The sequence below is a fragment of the Scyliorhinus torazame genome, chromosome 17 (genome assembly GCF_047496885.1).
Source record: "Scyliorhinus torazame isolate Kashiwa2021f chromosome 17, sScyTor2.1, whole genome shotgun sequence".
Taxonomy (NCBI): domain Eukaryota; kingdom Metazoa; phylum Chordata; class Chondrichthyes; order Carcharhiniformes; family Scyliorhinidae; genus Scyliorhinus; species Scyliorhinus torazame.
The window spans coordinates 96,816,614-96,836,643 of NC_092723.1; positions in this window are offsets into that span (position 1 = coordinate 96,816,614).

Genomic DNA, 20,030 nt, shown 5'->3' on the forward strand with positions numbered 1-20,030 from the left:
AACCCATGCCGCAAGTTCACCCACCTTATTCCGGATGCTCCTGGCATTGAAGAAGACACACTTTAAACCACCTTCCTGCCTGCCGGTACACTCCTGCAACTTTGAAACCTTACTCATGACCTCACTACTCTCAACCTCCTGTATACTGGAGCTACAATTCAGGTTCCCAATCCCCTGCTGAACTAATTTAAACCCTCGCAAAGAGCATTCGGAAATTTCCCCCCCAGGATATTGGTACCCCTCTGGGGTGTCGTTGGCAGGATGACGGCTCATATTCAACGGCACTTAGTGCAAAAAAATGATCCCCTACGTGAATCTCACGGCTGCCTCGCCTTCTGATTCGCCTGCCTCGCTCCTCAGCTGCTCACCGATATGAAGGGGGTTCCATCAGCACTCACTCCCAGTCAGTGCGGAGACCTGCTCCTCGCTTTGGCGATGCCGACTTGACCATGCTTCTCTATGCTGTCAGTGAGAGACGTGGCACCCTGGTCTCCCGAGGGGGTCGGAGAACCAGTGCAGGGTCAGCACTGCCACCTGGCAGCTGCAGTGCATGCGGGCAGCATGACCAGGAGGATTGCTGTCCACTGTAGGAAGAAGGTAGGTGACCGCCCAACAAGCTGCAAGCAGAAGTTACCACGGCATCTCTCGGCATCAGTCCTGCCTGCCACCTGTCAATTTCCCAAAGCACCCCCCCCTCCCATAAACTGGTGAGCACCTCGCACCCTCCCCACATCCGATCATCAGGTTTGTCCCTGAGAACCCCCTGGCACCTACCAGTACAACCCCTTTATGTTTAGGTGCGGTATCCACACATGCCACCTGCTGTAGACCCCAATGACCCATCAAGCGTGTCGCTCAGAATGCCCTCTCTTTGTCACCACATGAGAAGATAGAACATAATAAGACGGAAAGGGCAAAGACGTGGATTGAGGGGTGGGGGGGTGGGGGGGTGGGGGGGGGGTGGGGGTGGGGGGGGGGGGGGGTTGACTGAGGAGAGAGCAGTGGCTGACAGCAAGGTTTACGAGGACCAGAGAGGTGAGCATCCACTTCTCCATTCACCCACATGACATCTCAAGTGAGTTGTTCATGTCAGACAAAATTATCCTTCCTTCTCTCTGACCCCATGTCCATTGTCTCGTAGGATCACCATCTGATGAGGCCGTGCCATCTGGAATTGAACCCCCCCCCCGCCCACCCCATGACATAAGATGAGCATTCTGAGGAGAATGCTGTCGAGGCATCATAGCTATCACATGCACCTTCAACCCGATAGGCTTTGGGGGCATTATCTGGTGAGCACCACACATCTGCTGATTCACAGCAGTTGGAGATAGGAACATCCAAGGGTGTCGGCAATCAGAGGTCTGCTAGATTTCAGGACACAGCTGGATCTCTTCCAGATACGGTAGCCTCTTGGCAGCACGGTAGCCTTGTGGATAGCACAATTGCTTCACAGCTCCAGGGTCCCAGGTTCGATTCCGGCTTGGGTCACTGCCTGTGCGGAGTCTGCACGTCCTCCCCGTGTGTGCGTGGGTTTCCTCCGGGTGCTCCGGTTTCCTCCCACAGCCCAAAGATGTGCAGGTTAGGTGGATTGGCCATGATAAATTGCCCTTAGTGTCCAAAATTGCCCTTAGTGTTGGGTGGGGTTACTGGGTTATGGGGATAGGGTGGAGGTGTTGACTTTGGGTAGGGTGCTCTTTCCAAGAGCCGGTGCATACTCGATGGGCCTAATGGCCTCCTTCTGCACTGTAAATTCTATCTATGATACAAAGGCCCTCCAAGCCTGTACCGGTCATGATACCAACCTTAGCCAAAACCCTCAACCGAGCCTCTGGTCAGGGTTCTCCCAGAGCTGATGTAGATGACAGGACACAGCCTTGATATTCAGAAGGGGGTGTCAGCGAGCTTCCAGCAACTGAAAGGCCGACTGGAGGACTCTCAAAGCCTTCAAGTGCGGGTGATGGTGCCGGCAATGTGTGGCACCCAGGCCAATGCTGGTAGGGTGGGGACTGCAATGGAAAACCTGGAGCAAGTTGCCTGCGCCTTGAGTAGTGGTATCCAAGGCATTGCTCAGTCTGTAACGACCATGACTGAAGCCCTCGATATCATGACCCAGTCGATGAGCGACATATTACAGACAAAGATGGACATTGCTGACGAACTCTGGAGCAGTCAATGAGGACTATTGCTTAGGCAATATAGAATCATAGAATCCCCATGATGCAGAAAGAGGCCATTTGGCCCATCGGGTCTGCAGCGATCCTCTGAAAGAGCACCGTATCTAGACCCAATTCCCGGCCATACCCATACAATCTCACCCAACCTTTGGACACTAAGGGGAAATTTAGCATGACCAATTAACCTCACCTGCACATCTTTGGGCTGTGGGCAAAAACCAGAGCACCCAGAGGAAACCCACGCAGACATGGGGAGATCGTGCAAACTCCACACAGTCACCTGAGGTTGGAATTGAACTCGAATCCCTGGTGCTGTGAGGCAGCAGTGCTAACCACTGTGCCACCGTGCCGCCCCATTAGGGTGCGGGATGCTCGCGGTTACCGGTCTATCACTGGGAGCACATTGACCATGATGCAGACATGGGGAGTATCCAGGATTGGCAGTGCTAGGTGGCTTAGAAGCTTCTGGAGCTCAATCCATCTGCCTCTCCATCCCATGAAGTCACTCAGGGCCCTACGGGTATCCTTAGGGAGGAGGAAGTATTGGAACCCATCCTGGTGTCCTTCCACCAAGGAGACTAAAGCAGTCTCCGCTTCTCCTGTATCCTCCTCTCCTGACACCAGCACATCTCAAGGACAGCGGAAAGAACAGGGTGGCACGGCGATGCCTGTGACACCGATAAGTCGGCCAGGGTCCCCCGGCTCCAGGCTCTCCAGTGGTTGCCCACCAAATGCGTCAAAGGTCACAGGGCACAGAAAGCAGCAGGCTGCCTTCACCTCTGATGTGCATCCTGGGGACACATCTTCACGTAGCACGAGACCACATAAGATCAAGAAGCAAGTGGGGCACTGAGGGGCCACTGAGGGGGTCACTGTCTGTAGCTACAGGGAATGGAAATCTGTCAGTAAAATGTTCACCGTTAAAACATTTCACACCTGAAGCCTCTGTCACTTTAATCTTCACAACGGGCCGCCCACTCAAAATGGCGGGCCGATAGCGGGTTACCCTTGGGAATCTCTCGTATTCCACACCATGCATAAACTTGCATGGCAAGGAACACAGAATTGCTTGCCAGTTTGCGCACCCAAGGGGATTGTAAACTAGTTGCAATTCATCTCCAGCGGGAAAACATACGGCGGGCTTCTCTGCTGGCTGACGTCGTAATCGAGAAATATGATTGGGCGGAGTAACGTACATCAGCCGAAAATGGTGGCCAGCGCTGGGTGGCAAACGGAATGCTGTGTTCTGGCCCCTTGACAGCAGCATGAGTGTGTCCTACGCCGCACGTCGACGCGGCCATGCAAATTGCACAGTCAGCATCATTTGCATATTATTAATGGGCCCCACCCTGTATTCTCTGGGCCTCCAGCGATGCTCCGTCTCTGTCAGGAGGAATTACCGACAGCGAGATTCAATTGTAGTATATAAAATTGGGAAGCAGACACCGTGGCTGCTGAGGGAGAGGGAGGAAGACAGGACATGTTCCCAAAGACGCAACCATGGGCTGCCAGTGCTGTCGCTGGCTGGGGTGGGGGGTGGGGGGGGGGGGGGGGGGCGGGGAGGGGGGGCGGGGTCTGTCAGGCCTGGGGGGGAGCAGTGAAGGGTGACCAGGGGATGTGCCATGGGGTTGGGGGGGACTCCCTGGAACCGGGGTGTCCAGGCAGGAGCCGTCATTACTGCGGCGTGCAAGGCGGCCATCTTGCTGCGCACCCCACTGACCTCCCACCTTAGCCAGTGGTTGCGCACAGCGACATCGGCCATATGGGTGCCCCAACCGCCCTCCCACACCACGCTGCTGACGGGGCATCACGCAGCCCACCCAAGGAGGACGTCCACAGTAGATTCGACAGTAGGGCGCAGTACAAAGGCCGCAGAGTGTACAGCTGGCATGTGTAGGGCCAGCCATCGGGGTACCTAGAGGAAACCCACGCAGTCATGGGTCCACAGTGCAATGTCCACACAGACAGTCACCCAAGACCGGAATTGAACCCAGGTCCCTGGTGCTGTGGTGCAGCAGTACTAATCACTGTTCCACTGTGCTGCCTATCAGTACTTCAGATTGTTCCTTGCTCTTCCCCATTGATAATATAAACTTGATGATACAGTGATCACTCTTATCCACATGCTCCCCCACAAACTTGACCACCTCATCCCACATTAGATCCAGCAATACTCCCTCCCTATTGAACAAAGATATATTGGTCAAAGTGGTTCTCCTGAACACATTTTAGAAATGTTTCCCATTCCTTTCCATTTAATCAAATACTTCTACATAGAACATAGAACATAGAACAGTACAACACAGAACAGGCCCTTCGTCCCTTGATGTTGTGCCGAGCATTGTCCGAAACCAAGATCAAGCTATCCCACTCCCTGTCATTCTGGTGTGCTCCATGTGCCTATCCAATAACCGCTTGAACGTTCCTAAAGTGTCCAACTCCACTATCGCAGCAGGCAGTCCATTCCACACCCTAACCACTCTCTGAGTAAAGAACCTACCTCGGACATCCCTCCTATATCTCCCACCTTGAATCTTATAGTTATGCCCCCTTGTAACAGCTACATCCACCCGAGGAAATAGTCACTGAACGCCCACTCTATCTATCCCCCTCATTATCTTATAAACCTCTATTAAGGGCAGCACAGTAGCATTGTGTATAGCACAATTGCTTCACAGCTCCAGGGTCCCAGGTTTGATTCCCGGCTTGGGTCACTGTCTGTGCGGAGTCTGCACCTTCTCCCCGTGTGTGCGTGGGTTTCCTCCGGGTGCTCCGGTTTCCTCCCACAGTCCAAAGATGTGCAGGTTAGGTGGATTGGCCATGCTAAATTGTCCTAGATGTCCAAAATTGCTCTTAGTGTTGGGTGGGGTTACTGGGTTGTGGGGAGAGGGTGGAAGTGTTGACCTTGGGTAGGGTGCTCTTTCCAAGAGCCGGTGCAGACTCGATGGCCCGAATGGCCTCCTTCTGCACTGTAAATTCTATGATTCTATGATTCTACATCGCCTCTCATCCTCCTCCGCTCCAAAGAGAAAAGCCCTAGCTTCCTCAACCTTTCCTCATAAGGCCTATCCTGCAAACCAGGCAGCATCCTGGTAAATCTCCTTTGCATCCTTTCCAATGCTTCCACATCCTTCCTATAATGAGGTGACCAGAACTGCACACAATACTCCAAATGTGGTCTCGCCAGGGTCATGTATATATAGAACATACACTACAGAAGGAGGCCATTTGGCCCATCGAGTCTGCACCGACCCATTTAAGCCCTCACTTCCACCCTATCCCCATAACCCAATAACCCCTCCTAACCTTTTTTGGCAATTTATCATGGCCAATCCTGCACGTCTTTGGACTTGCAGCATAACCCCGCGGCTCTTAAACTCAAGCCCCCTGTTAATAAATGCTAACACACTATAAGCCTTCTTCACGGCTCTATCCACTTGAGTGGCAACCTTCAGAGATCTATGGACATGAACACCAAGATCTCTCTGTTCCTCCACATTCCTCAGAACCCTGCCGTTGACCCTGTAATCCGCATTCAAATTTTTTCTACCAAAATGAATCACCTCGCATTTATCAGGGTTAAACCCCATCTGCCATTTTTCGGCCCAGCTCTGCATCCTATCAATGTCTCTTTGCAGCCTACAACAGCCCTCCACCTCATCCACTACTCCACCAATCTTAGTGTCATCAGCAAATTTACTGACCCACCCTTCAGCCCCCTCCTCCAAGTCATTGATAAAAATCACAAATAGCAGAGAACCCAGCACTGATCCCTGTGGTACACCGCTGGTAACTGGTCTCCAGTCTGAAAATTTTCCATCCACCACCACCCTCTGTCTTCTATGTGATAGCCAGTTACTTATACCAATTGATATTTGGTTAATTAAATCTCCCCCAATATTGCCAGTCTAAAACTCTTGTACATCTTTGTGATTTCCATGCAGATTTATTCTCACTCACTATTTGAGGCCCAAGGAATACTTACACTAATCAGATCACATCCTTTCTGCATGGATTCTGTCTTTTCCCCTACTTTCTTTACAACTTTCGTCTTCCCCAATCAGCCGTTTTTTTCCCTTCCTATCTTTTGTAAAATTTTGTGGTGACATCATGGGCAGGATTCTTTCAGCCCGGGGCCGGGCCAGAGAATCCCTGCGACTGGCGCGAATCGCGCCACGCTGCCCCGACGCTGGCACGCGATTCTCTGAGAATCGGCAGCATTGGTGCTGCACCAGTCGGGGGCCACTCTACGCAGCCGGCCTGCCGAATCTCAGCCCGGGTGGGCCGAGCGGCTGTCGTAAAAATGCTAAGTCCCGCTGGCGCCGTCCACACCTGCTCTCAGCCGGCGGGAACTCGGCGTGGAAGGGTCGGGGGGTGGCCTGTGTGGGCTGGGGGGTCCGAACCCCGGGGGGGGCCTCCGATGTGGTCTGGCCCACGATCGACGCCCACTGATTGGCGGGCCGGCCTCTCTGGCTGGGGGCCTCGTTTCTTCCGCGCGGCCCCTGTAGTCCTGCGCCATGTTGGGTCGGGGCCGGCGCGTTGAAGGAAGGTACTGCGCATGTGCGCATTGGCACCGGTGCCACTGCGCATGCGCTGATCCCGCAACGCCCAGTTTGTGCCGGGATCAGCAGCTGGAGCGGCGTAAACCGCTCCAGTGCTGTGCTGGCCCCTTTTGCGGGCCAGAATTAGTCGTCGGGTTGGCCCGTTCACGTCGTCGTAAAACGCGATGGCGTTTACGACGGCGTGGACACTCTGCCGCAGGATTAGAGAATCCCGCCCCATATTCCAACACAGCCATTTGCGTCAGAAGTTCAACAAATCTATTCACCACACTTTGCGTATTTACATACAGACATTGTAAACCTGTATTTGTGTCTTTCTCAGTCCATCTTATCCTGTTCCTATCAATGTGTAACTATTTCCTTCTCTAGCACTATCCATACTCCCACCCACTACTGCGTCTTATCAACCCTGTTCGTTACATGATGGACAGTGATGTGCAAAAAATTTAATGTCTCTTTTTGCCGTTTGCAATTTCCTCAATTTCCTAACTTCAGCGTAGCAATGAGGGCATGTTACACTGTCAGAGCAGATATAATAATAATGATAATCTTTATTAGTGTCACAAGTAGGCTTACATTAAGACTGCAATTAAGTTACTGTGAAAAGCCCCTAGTCACCACACTCCGACACCTGTTTGGGTACACTGTGGGCGAATTCAGAATGTCCAAATTACCTAACAGCACGTCTTTCGGGACTTGTGGGACGAGACACAAGACAGCCTGAAAGGAAAGGTCGAAGACCAAGAGAACCGGTCGAGGTGGCAGAACCTCGAGTCCAGAGGGACTTGAAGGCAGGGACCCCGCAGATTACGTGGCCCAAATTCTGGGCAACCTGGTGGGAAGGGAGACCTTCCCCAACCCACCAGAAATAGACAGGGCACACCGGTCGCTCTGACCAAAGCCCAATTCCGGGGACCAGCGAAGGATGATTATTGTGAAAATGCACCGGTACCAAGACCGGGAAAGAATCCTGCGTTGGGGCAGATAGAACATAGAACATAGAACATTACAGCGCAGTAGAGGCCCTCGATGTTGCTCCGACCTGTGAAACCCCTCTAAAGCCCATCTACACTATTCCCTTATCGTCCATATGTCTATCCAATGACCATTTAAATGCCCTTAATGTTGGCGAGTCCACTACTGTTGCAGGCAGGGCATTCCACGCCCTTACTACTCTCTGAATAAAGAACCTACCTCTGACATTTGTCCTATATCTATCGCCCCTCAATTTAAAGCTATGTCCCTCGTGCTAGACATCACCATCCGAGGAAAAAGGCTCTCACTGTCCACCCTATCCAATCCTCTGATCATCTTGTATGCCTCAATTAAGTCACCTCTTAACCTTCTTCTCTCTAAGGAAAACAGCCTCAAGTACCTCAACCTTCCCTCATAAGATCTTCCCTCCATACCAGGCAACATTCTGGTAAATCTCCTCTGCACCCTTTCCAATGCTTCCACATCCTTCCTATAATGCGGCGACCAGAATTGTACGCAATACTCCAAATGCGGCCCCATCAGAGTTTTGTACAGCTGCAACATGACCTCATGGCTCCGAAACTCAATCGCTCTACCAATAAAAGCTAACACACCGTACGCCTTCTTAACAATCCTCTCAACCAAGAACAGAAGCTGGGAAGGACATTAGATCCGGATATACCAGGACATTGGATGTGCTGTACAAGAACGGCGTAAGATTTGGAATGCTGTACCCAGCTAAGCTCGGGGTCACATACCAAGCAAAGAACACTTTTTTACAGTCCCTGCGGAGGCGGCCAAGTTCGTCAGAGCATGGCCTCAGTTTGGAAAACAAAAGTAGCGAAAGAGGGAAAGAGAGCTGTGCTCAAATAAGTACAGGGTAAGATGGGGGTTAGAGTGGGCAAGGAGTCCAGTGAATGGGACGAGGGGGATGATTACAGTAACTCCTGGGAGGGGAGCCACCACACTAGCGAGGTAGAGAAGGAAAGAGGCCGCAGCACGCCCCCAGCAAGGGGGAAGGCACCTGGCAGAGACGGGGAGGGGGCAGATAATGGGGCCAGGGAGGCAAGAGGTGAAAGAAGCAAGGGGAAGGGAGAAAGGGTGGATTGGGGTAAGGGGGGGGAGGGGAAAGTGGTTGGGGGAGGGGGCACTGTAAGAGAGAAATAGACAAGGGAAGATGGAAAATGTTAGACTGGCTACAGCAGGCCACACATGGTGACTTGGAACAAAATAGCGCTGTAAGCAACCACCTAGAAGGGTCCCTGAGCAAAGGGAAACCCTGGATTGCACATGTTGATGGATATGTTCGATATTCTCTGGTCAAAGGTGTGGTGAATGTATTATGCCAATAATCCACCATTGTATTTGTATCTGTGCTGTTGCCCTTGTATTTGTATCTGTGCTATGCTGTTGTCCTTGTGGGCTCCTCCTATGGGCCATTGTATGGCATTATCCATAGGGGAACATGTTGGGGCCTGTATGGGCTCCACCCATGGCTCCTCCCCTTGAAGGGAGGTCGACCTGTAGGTGATGTGTGGGTAGGCTGGGTCGATGTGGACTGCACTTGATGCAGTGTGGCGAGAGACAGACCTCCAACACTTGCTAAGATGCGACACGATTTTATTTAACATCTAAACTATTATACATGTTCAACTGTGGGTTGACACTATGCTGACTTGACTGAAGACCTGATACTAGCCTAACCAGACTTACTAGCTACCACATGGTGTTTGCACTGGCCAGCTCACTAACTCTGATTGTCTCAGAGGCTGGGTCCCGCGAGAGCGGGGAAACAGATGCCCTCCTGCTTTATAGTGGTCGTGTCCTGTCTGGTGATTGGCTGCTCTGTTCTGTGTGCTTACTGGACATCCTGTGTGTCAATCACTGCCTGTCTGCACTCCATTGTATACATAGATGTATATTATGACATCTCCCCCCCCCCTTTTTTTTTGTTTGTATTGTGTGTGTTTGATGCACAATCAATACTCTTGAGACCACGAGCAGTCATATCGATTCAGCTTTAATCAGATAGAACTGTACCCAGCAGCGATGTTACAGAAGTGAAGGCTGCTGGTTCTTATACCCCGCCTCTCAGGGCGGGACTATGTACATTACCCAATGGTAGACCCCACGGTCTAGCCAATGGTCATTCCTCTTTCAGGTGCTGCAATACCTGGTATTACCACATTCACCCCCTGTTAAAAAAAGAACCAGCGGGGTGATGGCCAGTATTACTGTCGCCTTTTCATGGTAGGACCAGGTATTGCAGGTACCATGCTGTCGAGGGTAATGGAGAAAGTTCTTGTGTTGTTTATTTTCTTCATGGTGCTGCAATCAGACGATCGGGCGGCCTGGTCGTCCTGCTGGAGCGTCTCAGTTTCGGCGGTGATCCTGGTGAGGGCCCCGGCGGTAGTGACTCCGGGAACGTGGTGTCTTCCTCCCAGGCAGTTTCGTCACCCCTGTAGGGTCTAAAAATGGGCAGGAGGAAGGGGAGCCTGTAGGGGGCATCAGTGCCTGCTCGGCTCTGGGTCGGGGTTCTGGCAGCAGTACTGACCCTCCGGTCAGGTGCAGGGGGGTGGGCAGTGGCTCGAGCGCACGTGGGGCTCCGGCGGGCGCCAGGTCCCGAAGGGAGACCGTGTCTTGGCGTCCTTCGGGGAATGCTACGTAGACGTACTGGGGGTTGGCATGCAGCAGGTGGACCCTCTCGACCAACGGGTCCGACTTGTGCGCCCTCGCATGTTTTCGCAGTAGGATGGTTCCGGGTGTCGCTAGCCAGGTTGGGAGCAAGGTCCCCGAGGAGGACTTCCTGGGGAAAGCAAGGAGACGTTCGTGAAGTGTCTGGTTCGTGGTAGTACATAGCAGTGACCGAATGGAGTGAAGGGCCACTGGGAGGACTTCTTGCCAGCGGGAGACTTGGAGATTCCTGGACCGAAGGGCCAGCAGGACGGTCTTCCAGACCGTTCCGTTCTCCCTTTCTACCTGCCCGTTTCCCCAGGGGTTGTAACTAGTCGTCCTGCTCGAGGCGATGCCCTTGCTAAGTAGGAACTGACGCAGCTCGTCGCTCATAAAGGAGGACCCCCTATCACTCTGGATGTATGCGGGGAAACCGAACAGTGTAAAAATACTTTGGAGGGCCTTGATGACGGTGGTTGTGGTCATGTCTGGGCAGGGGATGGCGAATGGGAACCGGGAGTACTCATCAATCACGTTAAGGAAGTACGTGTTGCGGTCGGTGGAGGGGAGGGGGCCTTTGAAGTCCATGCTGAGGCGTTCAAAGGGGCGGGGAGCCTTTATCAGATGCGCCCTCTCTGGTCGGTAGAAGTGCGGTTTGCACTCCGCGCAGATTTGACAGTCCCTGGTGACTGTCCTGACCTCCTCGATGTAGTAAGGCAGGTTTCGGGACTTAACAAAATGGAAGAACCGGGGATTGGATCAGGGATCAAGCCTTATCGGCGTAATTAGGGACCCATTGTGCATAGTAGCTAAAAAAGCCGAGGCAGCGCTTTAGGGCCTTGTGGCAGTGAGGGAGGGGGAACTCCATGAGGGGGCGCATACGTTCGGGGTCGGGGCCTATGACTCCATTTTGCACTACGTAGCCTAAGATGGCTAGACGGTCGGTGCTAAACACGCACTTCTCCTTATTGTAGGTCAGATTTAGGAGGTGCGCGGTCTGGAGAAATTTACGGAGGTTGGTGTCGTGGTCCTGCTGGTCATGGCCGCAGATGGTGACGTTGTCAAGGTACGGGAATGTTGCGTGTAAGCCGTACTGGTCAACCATTCGGTCCATCTCACACTGGAAGACCGAGACCCCACCGAAGGGAACCCTTAAAAAGTGGTAGAGCCGCCCATCTGCTTCGAAGGCAGTGTACTGGCGGTCACCATTACGGAGGGGTAGCTGGTGGTAGGCAGACTTGGAGATCCACCGTGGAGAAAACCTTGTATTGCGCAATCCTGTTCACCAGGTCGGATATACGGGGGTGAGGGTACGCGTCCAGCTGCGTAAACCGGTTGATGGTCTGGCTATAGTCGATGACCATCCTATGTTTCTCCCCGGTCTTTACCACCACTACTTGAGCCCTCCAGGGGCTGTTGCTTGCTTCGATGACCCCTTCCTTCAGCAGCCTTTGGACCTCGGACTTGATAAAGGTCCAGTCCTGGGCACTGTACCGTCTGCTCCTGGTGGCGACGGGTTTGCAATCCAGGGTGAGGTTCGCAAACAGGGAAGGCAGGTCGACCTTAAGGGTCGCGAGGCCGCAGACAGTAAGGGGGGTATAGGGCCGCCAAATTTAAAGGTCAGGCTTTCTAGGTGGCACTGGAAATCCAGTCCCAGCAGGGTGGCTGCGCAGAGAGGCGGCAGCACGTATAGGCGGAAATTGCGGAATTCCCTGCCTTGGACGGTGAGGTTCGCGAGGCAGAACCCTTTTATCTACACCGCGTGTGACCCGGAGGCCAGGGAGATCCTTTGTTGGATGGGATAGGTGACCAGGGAACAGCGCCTTACCGTGTCGGGGGTGGACGAAGCTCTCCGTGCTCCCGGAGCCGATGAGGCACGACGTCACGTGGCCGTTGATGGCGATCGTCGTGGTGGCCTTCGCTAGCGTTCGGGGCCGACTCTGGTCCAGGGTAATGGAGGCCAGCTGCAGCAAGGAGTTTAGATCGGCAGCGCGTCGTCAGCCGCGTTGGGGGCTTGAGGCCCCATCCAAGATGGCGCGGTCATGGATCGCACATGGAGTTCGGGGACAGGGACTCTGACGATTGGATCGGCGGGGGACAAAATGGTGGCGCGCACTCCTCCAGCGTGGTTGCCAGGGGGCAGAATGGCCGTGGCTGCGACGCTGCCTGGAGGGACAAAGGCTGCGGTGCGCGTTGGGCCGGCGGGGCTGGGAAAAAGGAGTGCGATGGGCCTGGGACAGTCGGGGCTTGGAAAAACGACTGTGGTTGGACAGCAGGCGGCTGGAAAAACGGCTGCGGGTACTCGTTGGATACCGCGGCCACCGCGCGGGCTAGGCAGACCGCGGCATAGTGGCCTTTCTTGCCGCACCCTTTGCAGGTGGAGTTGCGGGCCTGGCTGTGCGCGCGCGGATGATTCGCCTGGCCGCAGAAGAAGCGGCGTTGGCCGGCGGAGTTAGCGGGTAAGTCTGGGGGTTAAGCGGGTAAGTCTGGGGGGCTGCCGCGGCGGGGTGCCACGCAGCCCAGGGGGGCGCAGTGCGCGTGGGGGCGTACGCAAGGGCGTTCTTGTACGCCATGTCCATGGACCCAGCCAGGGCCCAGGCCTCGGTGAGGCCCAGCGTGTCCATTTCGAGTGGCCTTCGGCGAATGTTGGGGAAACCATACCTGCCACGAAAGCGTCTCGAATTAAAAGTTTGGTGTGCTCGTTTCCCGTCACCGCTGGGCAGCCACAGTTTTGGCCCAGCACTATCAGTGCCCAGTAGAAGTCTTTGAGTGTCTCATCTGGGCTCTGCCGTCTCGTTGCCAGCAGGTGACGGGCGTAGACCTGGTTCAATGGATGAATGTAATGTCCTTCCAGCAGTTCCATGGCTTTATCACAGTTCGCCACCCCTTCGATCAGGGGGTAGATCGCCGGGCTGAACGTAGGAGGTGTATCTTCTGCCTTTCCGTGGGGGTGTCGGCAGCCGTATCGAGGTAGCTCTGGAAACATGCCAGCCAATGCTTAAAAATCGCGGCGGAGTTTTCTGCGTGAGGGCTGAGCTGAAGGCACGTCGGCTTGATGCGGAGATCCATCTTTCAAAGTACTTATCTGATTAAATTGATGCACAATCAATACTCTTGAGACCACGAGGAGTCATATCGATTCAGCTTTAATCAGATAGAACTGTACCCAGCAGCGATGTTACAGAAGTGAAGGCTGCTGGGACGGCATCGGTTCTTATACCCCGCCTCTCAGGGCGGGGCTATGTACATTGCCCAATGGTAGACCCCGCGGTCTAGCCAATGGCCATTCCTCTCTCAGGTACTGCAATACCTGGTATTACCACAGTGTTGAGATAATAAATATTAAGGTGCATGTGCATGTGGATGTGTATATGTGCATGACTATATACAGAATGTGCTAAAATGACCTTATGTACACAGGAAGGTGTCACTAGTGCAGATATAGGGCAGATGAAATGGTAACAACGATATTTACAGAGGTCAAAACGATAAGATAACACAGTTGTGCAAAAGTTCAGTCTATAAGGTTAGTCTGCGGCGGGCGATGAATGGATCAGGGGGCCGCCTGCACTTGGATAGGCGGGACCGCTTCCAATGCGGTGGTTGCAGAGGTCAGCAGGATTGCTGGTAGATCGGTGGCCTCGTGGTAGGGCACGTCCGGAGGAAGCATTGTGTGAGGCGGGACATCATGGTTAGGTGGCGGGCGTGGAACTCTGCGCAGCGCCAGTCTGCTGCGTCGTAGGAACGATCCATCAGCCATGTGGACGAGGAACGGTCTCGGGGCCACTTGCTTGACCACCACAGCTGTGGCGGACAAGCCGCCGTCAGGCAACTGCACACGAACACGATCAGTTGGGACCAGCTCGGGGAGATCCGTGGCATGAGCATCGTATACTGATTTCTGTTGGGCCCGAGACTGCTGCATCTTTTGTATGCGACTCATGAGCATCTGCGCGGGAGACAACCCAGTGGACAGCGGGGATGCTCTGTATGCCAGCAGCGCCAGGTTGAAGTTGGAGCCTGAGTCTCAGCCTTGCATAGTAATCTCTTGACGATATGGACCCCTTTTTCGACCTTCCCATTTGACTACGGGTAGTGGGGGCTGGAGGTTACGTGACTGAAGTTGTATAGGCGGGCAAAATCAGACCATCCCTGGCTGTAAAAACAAGGACCGTTGTCACTCATCACCGTGAGCGATATCCCATGCCTGGCAAATGTTTCTTTGCATGCTTTAATCACCGCCTTCGACGTGAGGTCGGACAGTTTCACCACTTCAGGGTAATTGGAGAAGTTGTCCACCAGAAGGACATAGTCACGTCCCTTGACATTGAAAAGGTCGACATCGACTTTGGACCATGGGGAGGTCACTATCTCATGTTGCTGCAGAGTTTCTTTGGGTTGAGCTGGCTGAAATTTCTGACATGTGGGGCAGTTGAGGACCATGTTGGCAACGTCCTGGCTGATGCCCGGCCAATTAACTGCCTCTCGAGCTCTGCATCAACATTTCTCGACCCCCAGGTGACCCTCATGGAGTTGGCCGAGCACCATAGCTCGCATGCTCTGCGGACTCACAATCCTATCGAGCTTCATGAGGATGCCATCCACCACCGTCAGGTCGTCGATGACGTTGTAAAACTGGGGAGACTGTCCCTTCTGCCAGCCATTTGTGAGGTGCTGCATTGCACGCTGTAGCAGAGGATCCTTGGCCGTTTCCTCACAAATTTGGATGACCCTCTCATCAGTGGCCGGAAGGTTGGAGGCACACAATTGCACCTGCGCATCGATTTGGCAGACAAAGTCAGTTTGTTCACATGGTGTGGTGATAGACCTGGAAAGGGCATCTGCAACAATGAGTTCTTTGCCTGGCGTGTAGACAAGTTCAAAGTCATAGTGGCGTAGCTAGAGAAGGATTCGTTGTAACCGAGGCATCATGTCATTCAAATCCTTCTGGATTATGTGAAGTAATGGCCTGTGGTCCGTTTCAACTGTGAATTTTGGGAGGCCATACACATAGTCGTGAAATTTGGCGATTCCCCTTAGGAGGCCCAGGCATTCCTTCTCGATCTGAGCGTACCGTTGCTCAGTGGGTGTCATGACTCTGGGAGCATATGCAACTGGGGCCCATGAGGAGGAGTCATCCCGTTGGAGGAGCACCGCCCCAATACCGTCCTGGCTCACGTCAGTGGATATTTTGGTCTCCTTGGTAGGGTCGAAGAACGCCAGAACCGGGGCTGTGTTGAGTTTTGCCCTCAGCTCATGCCATTCGTTCTCATGAGCGGGCAGCCACCGGAATTCCGTCGACTTTTTGACGAGATGGCGGAGGGCTGTGGTGTGGGACGCCATGTTGGGAATGATCTTCCCGAGGAAGTGGACCATCCTTAGAAAGCGGAGGACTGCCTTCTTGTCCTCTGGGGTCTTCATGGCCTTGATCGCCGAGACCTTGTCAGCATCTAGCCGCATGCCTTGGTGCGAGATGTGGCCACCAAGGAATTTGATTTCTGATTGACCGAACGAGCACTTGGCTCTGTTGAGTCGGAGGCCATGCTCATGGATTCTGTGGAATACCTGATTGAGGCGATCGATGTGTTCTTGAGGAGTTGTGGACCAGATTATGACATCTTCAACATACACGCGCACCCCCTCGATACCCTCCATCATCTGTTCCATAATGCACTGAAATACCTCTGAGGCAGAGATGATACCAAAAGGCATCCGTTTGTAGAAGCAGCGAACAAACGGGGTGTTGAATGTGCACAGCTTGCGACTGGATGCATCCACCTGTATTTGCCAGAACCCCTTGGAGGCGTCCAGCTTCGTAAAGAGTTTGGCATGAGCCATCTCGCTGGTCAACTCTTCTCATTTTGGTATCAGGTAATGTTCCCTCATGATTTTGCGGTTTAGATCCTTGGGGTCGATGCAGATTCAAACCTCCCCTGACGGCTTCTTGACGCAGACCATGGAGCTGACCCAGTCCGTGGGTTCTGTGACCTTTGATATGATGCCCTGGTCCTGGAGGTCCTGTAACTGCTGCTTGAGGCGGTCCTTGAGGGGTGCCCGCACCCAACGTGGTGCGGGGATCACAGGGATGGCGTTTGGTTTGAGCAGGATTTTGTATCTGTATGGGAGTGTACCCATTCTGTCGAACACGCTGTGGTACTGCGTGATGATGTCATCAATTTCAGCCTGGAAGTTCTCATCAGGTGAGGCCGTCGCCTGTGAGGATGACATGGTGTGGACTCGCTGAACCAAGTTCAGGAGTTTGCAGGCCCGAACACCGAGCAGAGGTGTTCTGTCAGGCCCCACAATCTCAAATCGCAGTGTCGCTTTAAATGACTTATTGGAAACTCTGAGTTAGCATGAGCCACTGGCAACTATGGCATTGCCATTATAGTCAAGGAGCTGGCAGGCCGGTGGAAGAATGCTTGGTCTGACGCGGATGGTGTCGAGATCGGATTTGGAGATGAGGTTCGCATATGCGCCGGTGTCCAGTTTGAACCGGATGTGAGCCTTGTTGACTACGAGGACAGCACACCACACGTCATCGGGATCCACGCTGAGGATCGGGAGGTGCTTCGCTGTCTAGGAGAAAGGCAGTGCATGCTTCGTAATGATGCCCACCCGGTATGGAGATTTGAGGCACGCAGCATCAGGATCTGTTGGGCTGTCGGGGTCGGAGTCTGGCATGGCCTGCTGTATTGACCGGACGCTTCTACGCCGCGGCTGGGATCGCTGGATGCTGGGCAGTGGAGCAGATCTGCAAAGGGCTGCGTAGTAGCCAAGCTTGCCACACTGTAGACACCGTCGTGATTTTGCTGGACATTGCCGCTTTAAATGGGCAGAGCCACAATTCGGACACATCATGACGCCAACGTCAGCGCGTGCCGTGTGCCATGTGGTCGAACGACGTACGCACCTGCACAGTCTGGTCGTCGGTCTCGCAGTCCCCTTGGTCATGTGCAGGGGCCCGGGAAAAGTGCGCGGAATGGCCACTATCGTCGATACTTAGGCCCTGCATTTGTGTGATGGCCTGCACCCATTCCGCCTCGTGGGAGGTTAGCTTTGCCGTTTCTGCCGCCCTGATGTGGGAGTACCGATTGTTAGCATGTTCGTGGAGAACACACGTTTCGATGGCGATGGTGAGGGTGAACTGCTTGACTTTCAGGAGCTGCTGGCGAAGGGAATCGGAGTGGACCCCGAAAACGATCTGATCCCGGATCATGGAATCAATGGTCAAGTCATAGTTACATGACTGCGCGAGGATGCGGAGATGTGTCAGAAAGGATTGAAAAGGTTCATCCTTACCCTGAAGCCTCTGCTGGAAAAGGTACCGTTCAAAGCTCTCATTCACCTCAATGTCGCCGTGGCTGTCGAACTTCAGTAGGACTGTTTTAAATTTTGTCTTGTCTTCGCCTTCAGTGAATGTAAGGGAGTTGTAGATGTCGATGGCGTGGTCCCCGGCTGTGGAGAGGAATAGTGCGATCTTCCTGGCGTCCGATGCGGCCTCGAGGTTGGTGGGTTCTAGATAGAGTTGGCACTTTTGTTTGAAGATCTTCCAATTTGCACCGAGGTTGCCAGCGATGCGGAGCTGCGGAGTAGGGCGGACATTTTCCATGTCACCGGATGGCTGTTTGCTGGTCAGCACTGATTCACTCAGGGTAGGTCCGTCAGCATCACTCACTGGTACCATGATGTGTTGGGTAGGCTGTGTCGATGTGGACTGCACTTGATGCAGTGTAGCGAGAGACAGACCTCCAACACTTGCTAAGGTGCAACACAATTTTATTTAACATCTAAACTATTATACATGTTCAACTGTGGGTTGACACGATGCTGACTTGACTGGAGACCTGATACTAGCCTAACCAGATTTACTAGCTACCACATGGTGTTTGCACTGGCCAGCTCACTAACTTTGACTGTCTCAGAGACTGGGTCCCGAGAGAGCGGGGAAACTGCTGCCCTCTGCCTTTATAGTGGTCGTGTCCTGTCTGGTGATTGGCTGCTCTGTTCTGTGTGCATCCTGTGTGTCAATCACTGCCTGTCTGCCCTCCATTGTATACAGAGATGTATATTATGACAGTCGGCGGTTCTCAGTATTGGATCAGTCGCAGGCAGGCACTGTTTTAAGTTGATTAAAGCGACAGTTTACTTCTACTCCCGTCTCGAGTGAATTGATGGTTGCATCAAAAGGGAAACCCTGGAGCACAGGGGCCCGACCACGGCCATTGTGGATGGCCCCCTAACAAAGGGAAACCCTGGAGTGCAGGGGCTTATCCACGTGGCGGACGCACATGTTGGTGGCCATGTTGGATGTCCTCTGGACAAAGGGAATCCCAAAGAGCAGGGGCTCGACCGCATGGAAAGAAATGTGACCGCGGCCATTTTGGGTGGCCACCTAACAAAGGGAAACCCGGAGTGCAGGGGCGCGTTCACCAGGCAAATATGGTTAACCCCACAGGTGCAGGGAGACAAAGACCGCCCATCAGATGGTCACCTGGAACATTAGGGGACTTAACGGCCCAGTAAAAAGATCCACAGTCTTCACCCACCTGAGGAATATGAAAGCCGACAGAGTCTTCCTCCAAGAGACGCACCTGAGGAAAAAGGACCGACACTATGGGTAAGGGAGGGTTAGGTGAGTCAGACCTACCATTCTTGCTACGGGACAAGGGCAGGGGGGTAGCCATTTTGCTAAATAAGAGAACAATGTCTATGACGAGAAAGACGGTTATGGACCCAGGGTATGTCATGGTCAACAGTGTCCTGGATGGGGCACCAATAGTTCTCGGTAACGTATATGCTCCCAACTGGGACGACACAGAGTTTAGAAAGAAGACCTCGGTGAAAAACCCCGACATAGATACGCACCGACTGATCATGGGAGGGGACTTTAATTATGTACAGGATCAACAAACAGGTCGAACCCCAAAACAGGAAAGACCTCCATTATGGCAAAACAATTCGGCCTTTTTATGGAGCAGATGGGGGCGGTGGACCCATGGCGATTCACCCACCCATTTTCCCAAGTACACAACGTCTATTCCCGGTTCGACTTCTTTGCAGTACGGAAATTGGTGCTTCCAGGGCTGGTTAGGGCAAAATTCTCTGAGATTGTAATCTCCAACCACTCTCCACATTATATGGATGTGAGGTTGGAGATGGGCCGTGCGCAGCACCCCACATGGAGGGTGGAAACAGCTCTCCTGGCCGATAAAGGCATTTTGTGAGAAAATATCAGGCCATAGATGAGTATATTACTAACAACCAGAATGGGGGGGGCTCACCCTCCATGTTCTGGGAGGCGCTAAAATTTGTGATCAGGAGAGAAATTATCGATTTTAAAGCGTGAAGAGAAAGGCAGAAGAGAGCGGCTAGGCAACAGCTAGTTGGCTCCATACTGGAGGACTGGCGATACTCCAAGGCCTGACCTTAGAGGTCCTGGCGGAGAGGAAAAAACTACAGATGGACTTTGACCTGCTCTCCAGGCGCGGGGGACCCTATACGAGCATGGAGACAAAGCCAGCCGCCTGCTGGCACACCAGCTGAAAAAGCAGACAGCCACAAGGGAGATTGCACAAATTAGGGATAGCGGAGACACACTAGTAACTGATCCAGACAATGTCAACAAGGATTTTGAGACCTT